Genomic DNA, 12,061 nt, shown 5'->3' with positions numbered 1-12,061 from the left:
TGTCTTTATTCTCTTCGATGTGATTTTACGGTAAGAATTTTCCGAAAAAGGCACCAATCGAAATTTTTGATCGGCTCCGGATTGAAGAAGGCCTTCTACAAGAAATCATTACAGCTCACAGGTGTACATAGCAAGACGTGGGCCTCTGTATTGCTTGAAAAGCATGGAACCACGGCCTCTCTTCTTTACCAACAGCAAATTTCTTTAACTGTCTAAGATCCTTGTAGCATGAAGTTTTGTAATACACATAAGAAGTAGAGAAATGGCAAAACCTTAATCTTGTTTCAATATTCATTAATTGTTTTTTTCATTTACTTGCTTCATTTATGACTGAGATGTATTGGGTACATTTAATTAATTTTTAGGGCAAATAATTTAGAAAAACGTGTGAGAATAGACAGAATCGGTTATTAAATTCATCAACTGAAACCGAACACAAGCCAAGCAAAAAAAAGGAAAGACTATCCCTTTTGGGCACCAAAACATGTATGCTAGTTATTCAGAGGCAAAAAACGGACCAAATAAGGAAGCTTGACCTCCTGGAACTGATAAGATCTCATAAAACGAACCGGTCCTTTCTTCAGAGTAAGAATTTTCCGGTTTCAAGATAATTTTGAATCAGTGATGCGACAACATTTGTCAGTCAGTGAGCGATTGTTCAATGGACAGAAATATACGCCAGTATACTACACTACCTGGTGTTGTTTTATTACTGCTCCGTTTCTTGCAACATCAATTATCGCGTGATTGGATTGGTTTGTTAAACTGAAATAAATCGCTCGATACCGAAAAACCCGGTCGCTCTGTCAATACTGTGAATTCAACTACCCATGATTTTATTCACAAGACAGTTGATGAGAACACAATGAGCTGCTAACGTAAAATGTTTTCAGATGGATAATTAAACGAGTGGAGCCATGTGCAATCTGAATGAGATAAAGGACATCAAACCTCTGGGCGAAAAAAATTCTCAGTTTATGCCGGTGGTTCGAAACATTCAATTGATACTTTATGTGTGAGATGACATTCCTATGCTACTCAGGGTCAGGATACGAGAAAAACCTCCAGTTATGTATCTTTTCCATGAAAACTCGGGGTGGCTTGCGCTGGGATATCCTGATGTTTCAATCAAATTATACCCAAGGTGATGAAGAAGACACATTCTTGCATTTTTTGGTAGTTTTGCCGCTCCTGGACGTTTATTGTACTCACTTTCTATGAGTCAGTCCGTAAAGGTTTCTGAAAACGGGTCGATAGCGAACCGTTTCTCCAACGGAATTTACTGGGTGTTTCTCGGAGAGTCGAAGTCTAAAACTAACAGTACACCAAAACTATACTGGAGGCTACCTCTGTTGCATCGATACGTTTAAGTCACTCAAGAGTTCAACGCTCAGGGGTCCTTTTCTCTAGTGAATTAGTCCTTTGACAAACATTTTCCACTGCCAAAAATTCCACATCAATTTGAGGGCATAGAAGCCAGTAAGACGACAAAACCGCCACCAAAAATCCAAAAAATTTTGATTATTTAATTGGATCTCAATCTCATTAAAAGATGGTAGATAACGATAAAGCGGAATTACTCGAAAGATATGTTTTGTCGGGGAAGAACTCCAACAACTACTACGCTACGCATTTTGATGAACAATTCCGAGATCTTTGTCTTCAACGTCTGTGAAACACTCGCCGATGCTTTGAGTAAAAGTACAAATGATTCAGTAATTTTCAATCAATCAATACATTGGTAAACTTCCACTAAGTCGCCGGCTTTTGTAAAACTAGCGGGTCCTTTGGTCCTTCTGAACCGCGACTAAGATTTCATGTCATCCTGCCAAGAATGATTGTTGGCCAAGATAAAAAGTGACCGTGTATGAAAAAAGCTCCCCACACATCCGGTTTGTCTTCCTGTGTCCTCATGGCAGTGCTTAAAAGTAAAAATATTCCAATAGTGATCAGTGCTTTTGCGCAGCAACAGCAGACAACCCTTGTCTTATCTGAATACACGCTGACCCAAAGATGGAACTATATTGTATTCGCGCAGCGATCGAACACACTCAGGAGAGTGGAAAAATCTAGAATAATTTAAAATAAGCACTCTATTTGAACCGAATTACCTGCCAGCTGGAGTCAGCTACGTTCGCGGTGAACATCTGATCCTCACAAAAGGGTATGGAGCTTCAACGTATATCAAACTTCACCAGGATTACTGAGAAATCGACTTCAGGTAACAAGTACGATTTCAGATTTTCTCAGCTCATGAATGCCTAGAACAAGATTAATACAACCATTCCGATGTCGGGGCAGTTCTAACCGCTACCCATTGAGACAGTGGGTAGGAAGACTGATTGTTTCAACAAAACAGAACAGAAGATCTCACATTGCTGGTTTTCTGGGATTTCGCAAAATCTGGACTAAAGCCCGCGGATAAGCCATCAGACATCAGCATGTTCACTGAACGTATCACAACACGTTGCGCAATGTCTTTAAAAATGGCTGGAAATCGAGGGTGGGAACATTCCTGAATGGAGGGTTGTATGTTCACCAACCACGTCTTCTTCCAGAAGTACGATTCATAAAACCGTTTCTACTACATAAAATTGAAAGGTCCCTCAATCCTGTCATGGCATCTAATACGAGGCTTCAGTCAAAAAGAAGTCGTGTAAATTTCAAAAGGCACTGAAGCATGCTCTCAAAATCACCGTTTGTCTCTGACCTGAGTCTCCACTCAGCGCATTGGTTCTCGCGGACAAAATGTGACTACTTGACCGGCAAATTTAAACTCTTCAAACTGATGATAGTGATTAGGCAGGACAGATTTTTTGTGCTTGAAGCTATGATTGCAATTTCGGGTTGACAAAATGACTACCGTGAATACAACTTGACCGAGGTATGTCCCAAATTAGATGAAACTGATAAGTTGAAATTATTTGGAAGTAGCTCGCATACTACTGAACAGTCGCATTCCATTCACTTTCATTAAAGCCTTAAAATTGATGCGTCGAAGCCCAGAAAATGCGAAATTGTGTCGTAATATCAGAAATCAAATCTGAAGTGACTGAGCATACAGTAGAAGTTCTCCAGGAACAGAATACTTCCCCACCCTGGGAAAAAACAGATTCTAACCAGTTTCCTGGGAGGCTTGCTCTTGAAAAAAGATGTCTGACAAAAACCGTCTGGCATGTTTGTTACGCTAACTAATGAAAACTAATTGTTATCCGGGGCATTTTTAGTGAATCTCTTGAAAAAAGCAGAGGTTTCATGCACCCAACGGTCTTGCATCCACGTGACTTTCACGTGACTAGCGGAATGTGAACTGCTGGGAGTTCGTTCGAAATCGGCCGGTGTCACATGGGTCAGTGAGAACTAGGGATGTGTTCTTCCACCAGATGAATATCACACACGTTACGCAACATATTTAAGGATATTCTGGAAGGAACTGATTGTCAAATTGCCATAGTTGGGCTTGATTTTAATGACAGCTACTAGACAAGTAGTGTGATAGCAAACATCTGTTTTAGATGACAGCCGAGAGTGTGCTTATTTGGAATTCTCAGTTTATTTTTGTTGTGTGTTGCTTATAATTGGTATTTTATCGGTGTCCTTAAACTGCATTGTCGTGCGAATCTTTGCAATATTCAGTTGAGGAGCGCCGTTGCTGTTTCGGATGCGATTACGACGTGAACCCCTCTCGCGCGTCAGTCAGCTAATAGCCTGAGACAATTACTCCAAAGTGTATTTTTTGCGGAATTACAGCCAGATAATTTATATTCTTTAATATTGAGCGTTTTGCACAATCGTTTATGGATTAACACCCAAAAAATCCATGCTTCCCTAATTTCATCTTCGCGATTGAAGTGAGTAGGATTTCCCTGAACAATGCGTCGTTTTTAATACTTTATAAACAAATCAAGAAATATAAGACCCTGACAGCCGTTCGCGACAACGCTCCAAATGGAGAAGTTGAGCACCTTTCATTATTTCAACGATCTGTCGCCCGAGAGTAGGGCTATCAGTAGGACCGTCGGCCCTAAGCTTTCTGTGTGTTAATGAAGTCCGAGTTCCACTCCCAATTCCACAAACACTGGACCGATCATGTGACGATGTTTGGACATCCCCAATGATACTACTGATGACATCAGCATTCTGGCGACACGATTAAGCCTGTATATGAGTTAATACTGCTTAAGTTTGACAGTACGTAACATCACCAACTGTCAAATTCGCCCTAGATCGATGAGGCGGAGAAGATGATCAAAATACATCGAAAGTTGCAAACATTTTACTTTCTTACATGGCGCTGACTAACCAGTTGTAAGTAACACTACAACGACCTATTACAGTATTCATTATCGTCGGTAGAAGATTATAAAAACATTTCGCTAATTTTTTTGTTTCTTTGACGGAACCCGCTACTCGTGAATTCGCTGCAAAAGCTTCCCTAGTCCACGTCCGATTTCACTCATCTCAGGGGTCATTAGGTGAACACAGTACTTCCTCTTTTTTGTTTGTCCTTCTTTGAATGCCTGATTCGTAGTAAGAATATAGTTACTACACTGTTCTAGTTGAATATGTGTGATTTTTTGAGGTCATGAGAACGATTAGTTCGCCGGAGACTTGATATAGTCTCGCGTGTTCAACAGTATATTGATTTTTCCGTGTGCTGTAAAGCACACGGGCTGAAAATAGTTTCAAGAAGCTTCCAATCCGCAAACAACCGGCCCAGGCCTAAATCTTTTCATGGTTTATAAGGTAGGTGTTGTACTATGGTCTCAGAACCATAGGTCGTGTGGGTTGGTGTCGGCGAATCCGTAACGAGGCAGTTAGAAAGCGTGATTTCGGTTGTGCAACGGGTACTTCCATTGAACAATGTGTCCAGCACCAGAAGCTGCGTTGGTTTGGACATGCGTTACGTATGCCGAACCATCGTTTGTCGAAGAGAGTGCTGTTTTCTATGCCCAATACACAGTGGCGTAAATAGAGAGGTGGTCAACCCTTGACTTGGCAAAGGAGTATGATGGAGATCACGAAACGCTTGGGTGCTGTCTGTGCTACTCGCCTTCCAGGATGGAGACCGCGTGATCCTCACTGTGCCTGGTTGGAGACACTACAAGATATGGCTGCCAACCGATGTCAGTGGCGTTTTTGTTGTCAGTTTCTGTCCAGATTGCCTGAGGGAATGTCTGGAGGTGGAGGCACCTCGGAATGACTGTGTTAAGCTAGCACTAAGTCCCTTCCCTGTCCAGCTTTACTCTTTTCTTTACAATAAGGCTTTCAAATAAATCACGGTTGTACAGCAGTGAAGCATCGGTGTTGAACACTGATGTTGTCGTTTCGTTGATGATGATGATGATGAGGTGTTGTGCTCAAACTAAGTGCTACACATTCAGTGAAAAAAATCTGCTATGTTCCCAACTCCATTAAATCCTTGCTTTCGGTGGTTTTGACTTGAATATGAGGTAGATTAATCCTTAAAACAAAATGCAGTTTATCTTGAAGGATAGTTTTACCAGCCTCCTGCATGATTTTTGTTGGATCCAATGAATGGGGAAAAGGTAGTGGGCTGCAGGTAATTTTAAACGTTTGTCACACACGATCTAACGAATAGAAAGTAACACTAATGACGTCGTAATTCATCAAACAGCAATCGTTTTTAGTCGCAAGGAACATAGTATTTGTCTCGTTTCTTCTATTCACTGCACGGCAGGAGGCTTCTGTCAAAGTGTTCTTCTTACACTCGAGGATATGACACTTGTTCACGCAACTGCAAGTCGAACGACAAAGGGTTGAACTGAATTTAGCTTGAGTGCTTGACGGTGGAAAACTTGTGCAACCGGTTTTCGAAACTTATTCTAAGCCGCATGCAGGTTAGGAACGGATAATTCTTCCCTCGATTAAAAATAAGGCTTTCAGATTAGCGAAATGGACCCGTTTGCAAACAACCTTGGTTTATCTATCTATCTATCTATCTATCTATCTATCTATCTATCTATCTATCTATCTATCTATCTATCTATCTATCTATCTATCTATCTATCTATCTATCTATCTATCTATCTATCTATCTATCTATCTATCTAATCTATCTATCTATCTAATCTGTCTATATACATACATATATATGTCGATCTACTACCCTGTTTGCGTGACCATACATACGTGAGACTGCTTTTCATCCGATATATAGCTGATAGTCAGAAATACCTAAAGTGTCGCTAGCTATTCGCGTGTAGCGGGATGTGTTACTGTGGGTAAGCTCGTTAATCTGATGTAAACCAGAAGTAAGACGTCAAACTGACACATCCACGGGAATCTTTAAGCCGGCGTTATGCTGACAAAAGCCTCCGCAGTAAACAATACGTAGGGGTATCTTCTCTCAAATTGTTTGGTTTTGAGTCTAATGTCACCATTCCCCGCAAAAACCTGCAGTTCTATTGTCACTGACTGTCCGGAACAAGCCGCTCTCGTCTTTATTGATAAACAGATGGTATTCGTGCATCACGTGTGTAGTTCCAACTTTCAGGATTTATGGTTAACCGATCCCTTCTGATCCGTCAACGCTTCAAATAGGAGGCCGAACAACAATGCCGGCTCTCCACAAGGTAGACTTTTCGCAACCAGATGAGTCCAGAAGTTAAGCAGCCCCATAATTTAAACGGTGACTGTTCCTCTCCGTTCGAATACAGGTGAATACAAGCAGTGCCCGACCAACGAATTCATGAAGTATCAAGAAGCTCTTTGCCACGCTTATCTGCGTTGCGCATTTGTATCCATAAAGCCAATTCGGTCTTTTTGTTCCGTTTTGAATCACTCATAGCTTACAAATGTTGCCCACAACATGCAGCCCACATAATTGATAAGGAATTGACGTGTTATCGATCCAGTATACCCTGATGGGAGTGTAGATGAAACGAATTTAGGCTGCACTGCTGAGGATCAGGGAAAAAGTTGTTCTATTCTTACGAAATTCCAGAGCTGAGTTTCGACCCGGGGACCTCATGGCTACTCGACTAAACACCGCTCGGCCAAAGCCGGCTGATAAACGGTGATTAACGCGCAGTGTTACTGATACTTCAATCATGGGAAAAACCATCTGGCGACTTCCCAGCTTAATTTTCCACATATCTTGTGAGATTTTTCCTTTCCAACGTACTCCTTTGTCTTCCGATAAGCTTGTCTATTCGTATCCCTGTCTGATGTCCTTCAGACTTTGCAAGCAAAAGCAACAGGAGACCAGGGAATGGCGTCCGAATACCGTTCCGTTTTTGGTGTCATATATGGGTGTTAACAGTATGGTTGCACGATACAGCACAGCGGCTTTCGATTCAATTAACATTTTTCTGGCTTAAATTACTTAAGCAGTTTACAAGAGTATAATGGATAGTCTTCTGAATTTCTTACCGCCAGGGTAAACAATTTAGTCAGATAAAACTGACGCAGGTTTGCCGCTGATATTTTCCCCAAATAAAATCATCTAGCATAAATTTTGGAACAGGAGTTCTTCGGAAGCAAAATGGCGATTTATTGCTAAACTAAAACAAATATTCAGGTCGGTTTAGAATAAAAATTTTTGTCTAAATGAAACAAGACGTTCCCAACTATTCAGGTGAGGGGAGGCGTATCACAAAGAATCGTTCCATTTTTTAATAATGCGTAAAAAATGAATTCTGAGTTTTTTATGCGGGAGTGAATGGCACCCTGAATTATTAAGAGCTCTCAACAGACCGGTTTCCGTGTACGTATTGTCCAGATGCTTTGTTTATCTTGGCCGAAACACATCCGTTTTTCAAACAGAACGTTGCTTAGATCCGTTTTTTAATAAGCTTAATTTCAACTTGAAATTCTATGAATAGTGTTGGCTTCTGAGTGGATATCTTAGTGTTCTGGCTTCTGTATGACTAGCTCTATACGTTTTAGCGAGGTTTGTAGGGTTGCGGTGAAAAAATGTTTTTGAATCCCATTGATACTTCTTTCCGTTATATCTAAAGACCAGTATACTGATTAGAGACCCGTCTTTCCTAGACAAACATATCCCTAAGCAGTTTCGGGTTCTCATCTTATTCGCCTGGTTTTCTAGACTGATTAGGTTCTTTGTTCAGAGCCACACCACTCTCGTTTGAACGGCCGTGTTCCTGTTCTGGCGTAATTATTCCGGTGAGTCCACACCAAAGAGAAGCACTGGACTCGAGTTTCGATCTTATTAGAACTCACCGGCGTTGCATACCCAATGGCTGTGCCGGGCTTTGAACCCCGGACATCTGACATGCGAGGCGAGCGTGTAACCAACCACTTTGATGTGGACTCACCAGAATAAATAGGCCAGAACATGAGGTTGACCGTTCAAACGAGAGCGGTGTAGCTAGGAACAAAATACCTATTCCACGAGACCCCAAAACTGTAACTTGGTTCTTACGGAAGTATAGCATTTGTGATACCACGAAGTTATGGCTGGTCGAGGCAGTTTTGAAATCAGTTCCAACCTTAAATTAGCCCGCAGAAGGGAAACCGTAAGTTATATTACTTTAGCTTATTTCAAAGTCACTGAAGTATACGTGCCTTATCGCAAAACTATCCTTATCACGCGATACCTGTATTACTAAAAACGATGCACCCTTTAAGGAGATTGCCTCTAGGATAAACAATAGATTTCCAGCACAATCGAAGCATTTTTGCCAAGGCTGATTTACTTCTCATAGTGGGTTTTCGTGAGGCGTGAAGAAAGCAGATGTAGGTCTCACCATTCAATCCCGTGACCTGATAAACTTGTGTTTTAGAAAACTGGTTTTGTCAAACAAAACAACACTATGTTACCCAAAATAGAATTAGCATGAGATGACTATATCTAATTCAGACTCAAAAGTCGATGAAACACCTGATGAACACTACGACAAATATTTTGTATCGGTCGCCTTCATTTCTCCTACTCCGTTACTTGAAGAGCTGGTTAACTTCAAGCTGTTGATGGCGATCTCCAGATAGGTTCATTCCTGAGGCAAATTACTCCACTCCGCCCTATGGCATGTTGATTCGAAAGATGGTGATCTTATCCGACACCTATAAGATGGTCACTTGAAGAGAGACGATAATGGTACAACATCAGCACAGTTCTTCGGATTTCATTGGTCGATATAATTAATTTTCAGCACAGAAAGACCTTGTCCTAACAGCCAACTTCTCAGAACTGTTTGCCAAAAGACCAAATGATAGTCAAGTTAGTGAAAAGTGCTGACACTTGCTCAAGTGCAGGAGTTTCGCTTCGCTGCGGACGTGGCATTCTTGTTGTCAGTCGGGAGGTGTAAGCACCACAGAACGAACGCAACAAGCTAGCACTAAGACCCTCCCCGTCCATCTTTATTCTTTTCTTCACAATACGGCTTTCAAAGAAATCATGGTTTTACGGTATTGAACACTGATGTCGTGCTATCAACCATGATGATGATGACACCGTTATCTGCACCGCATCAGGTTCTTGTTGGGCACCACGGGAACGACTTGGATGTGTTATTACACTGGCGATAGGTGATTGCCGGGCTTCAAGAATTCCTGTACGCCCGTCCAGACGCTCCAGAATGTCCGGGTGGAGTAATCGTGACAGGCTTGCCCCACAAGCCAGATGTCCAGATTTTAAACCCTGACTTGGCGAAGGGTGTCAACTGCCAGTGCTTACTTTTTGGTTTGAACTCACCAGGATAATTGACCACCAGACTAGGATGTTCAAACGAGCACTCTTACATCCTATGTAGACCTCCACTTCGTGTCAAAGTTACAGCTATAATCGATTAGCGTGCGACATTTTCATAGTTCTGGGTCGAGGAACTATGACCTCCATGACTTAAATGGTTGAACGTGTTATGAAAACCAAGTGAATCGGTAGATTCTTCACACTATTGTGGATGGGCTGTGGTATTCATAGAAATGGTACTGGTTTACCAAAAAGGGACCCTTTTGAGGCACATTTGAAGCGATTGGAAAAAAGATTATATGGAAATTTCAACGTGTTTCCTATGAAGCAAACTTAAAAACTTCAAACTCCAACGCCAGATGCGCTTATTTTTCCAAAATTATTTACGGCGCTCAAAAGTTCGGCACCTTTGCTGCTCCATCGCATAATCCATTGTTGCTTTGAAATTTCGCTACAGAAGTGCTTTTACATCCAGACTGATTTCTCACCTAGCTCAGGCTGGGTTTATTCTACACTATAGCAAAAATCGATCGCTTCCAGTCCTATTGACGAAAGTGACCGATTGGGGACATTTGCTGGTATCCAATGATAAACAGTAGTCTTGCTAATGTGTAAGCATACGGCGTACACACTGCAAGTGAAGTATACTTGCGTTCATTCATGTAAAATGCTATCGGGCACTCTACTTCACACTGAGTATGCGTCGGTGAGTGAGACGAACCCAGTGGCAGTTGTGCGTAGATGTTCTTCTACTTCGAAGGGACACGTACTTTGGTCATCTAAGCAATTTCAACAAACGATCAGCACTGTAGTAGTACAAACACATGGCGCAACGTCCATAAAATCACATCTGTTTTTACTTGATGTCGTTTCGGGCACGTGATTTTTTTATCGACTCAAACTGATGGCTGTTTCACTAACTGAGTTTATGGGAATTTCAGACATGCTGAAAGTACCTAAGCCGTCGTGCATTTCTTTTGGATGACACTGCTGCTGAACATCAAAAGGGCATTGAAGCCCAAACATTTTTCTTAAAATTTCATTACCAGAGTAAAAGTTTAAAGCCTCTGAATTTTCGATAACCCAAAATTTTCCACACTATTGTGCAAAGGTTTTTATATTTGACAAATTTCAACTACCAGCCTAAATATGTATCGGCAAAGAAGTCTTTTATATTCACTAGGGTACATGTACTCTTGCATTGTATGCAGACGAGAGGTGGAAAAAATTGTTCAGCGAATATCAAGCGTTTATGGCGCTACCTGACTGGGAAGTCCTGACTGGCTGGTCAGCTGATCTTCACAACCAGGACAGTTACTGGGTCGTCGTGTGGATGATAAGTCGGGTACAATAATCGCATCGCTCGAGCGCGAACTCTTTTGTCTGTTCAGATGTGGGAATTCGGATACGTCCAACGTGCGTTGGTGGATTATTGGTAAAACGTTCACCTCGCATGTCAGATGTCCAGAGTCCGAAACCCGGCTGTTGAATATGCACCGCTGATGAGCTCCAATAAAAGCAAAACTCGAGTCTGTTTGGTGTGGACACCTCAGAATAATTACGCTAGGACAGAACCCTCCAAACAAGGGTGACGTGAATATGAAAAACGAATGCGAATACTATTTGTAAACCTAGATAAACTCAGCGAGATGGTCTCACGAATACTAGGAACGACTCCCGATAATTCCAGAGTAGAAAATAAACTACTGATAGGTTACAAAACGCTGCACCAGGTACGAAACTAACTGCTATGTCTGCAGACATTTTCACATTGAAGTGATTCTTTGTTTAATTTGCCGATCTGGCCACTTTGGCCAAGAAAACGTTTTGCCACCGAACGACTTGTCGTGGAGCGTGGTTTTGCAGTACGGCTGAATAGTATGGCGTGCATTTATGCCAACCAGGTCAGAAACATACGGAATGGATCGTCTCACTGTATACAGCGTTGTATGCACTGCGTCCGTAAAGCAACGAAATTATAGGGCTGTAGTTTATCTCATCTCCAGCGTGTTTATGTCGTGCGGGCGAATAAAACAAGTAATTTTAAGGGGATCATTGCAAACACTGAGAAATGGTAGATATCACGCCTTGTTATTTCATTACATTACAAAGTAATTCGCCAATTCAGGTACGTCCGCAATCTATTTTCCATGAAACACCACTTAGTTCCACGCGCTTAAGACATTGGTTGCAATTCATCTTTGATCGCGAGTGAGCAGCGAATGCTTAACGTCGTTAGGCAATTCGAAGAAGCAAAACTGTAGAATTACAGTCTGTCTGCGGAACCATCATACAGTCAGTCGAAGAAACAGGCCAATCTACGCGAGCTAAGCAAAGTTGAATGGTTGAATCTGTTTGTGCGCAAATATAAGAAAGAGTGGCAGG

General features: G+C 41.7%; 1 protein-coding gene across 1 annotated transcript in view; it reads left to right on the top strand.

Moving 5' to 3' along the window:
• Window positions 1-12,061, top strand: part of T265_10098 (hypothetical protein) — a gene marked incomplete at both ends in the record, with an annotated part of 85,361 nt that overhangs the window by 39,075 nt on the left and 34,225 nt on the right. The window lies entirely within an intron of this gene.

This window comes from Opisthorchis viverrini (assembly GCF_000715545.1).
Source record: "Opisthorchis viverrini unplaced genomic scaffold opera_v5_330, whole genome shotgun sequence".
Lineage (NCBI taxonomy): Eukaryota > Metazoa > Platyhelminthes > Trematoda > Opisthorchiida > Opisthorchiidae > Opisthorchis > Opisthorchis viverrini.
Note: the sequence above shows the minus strand (reverse complement) of the source record. Positions and strands in the feature narration are given on the sequence as shown.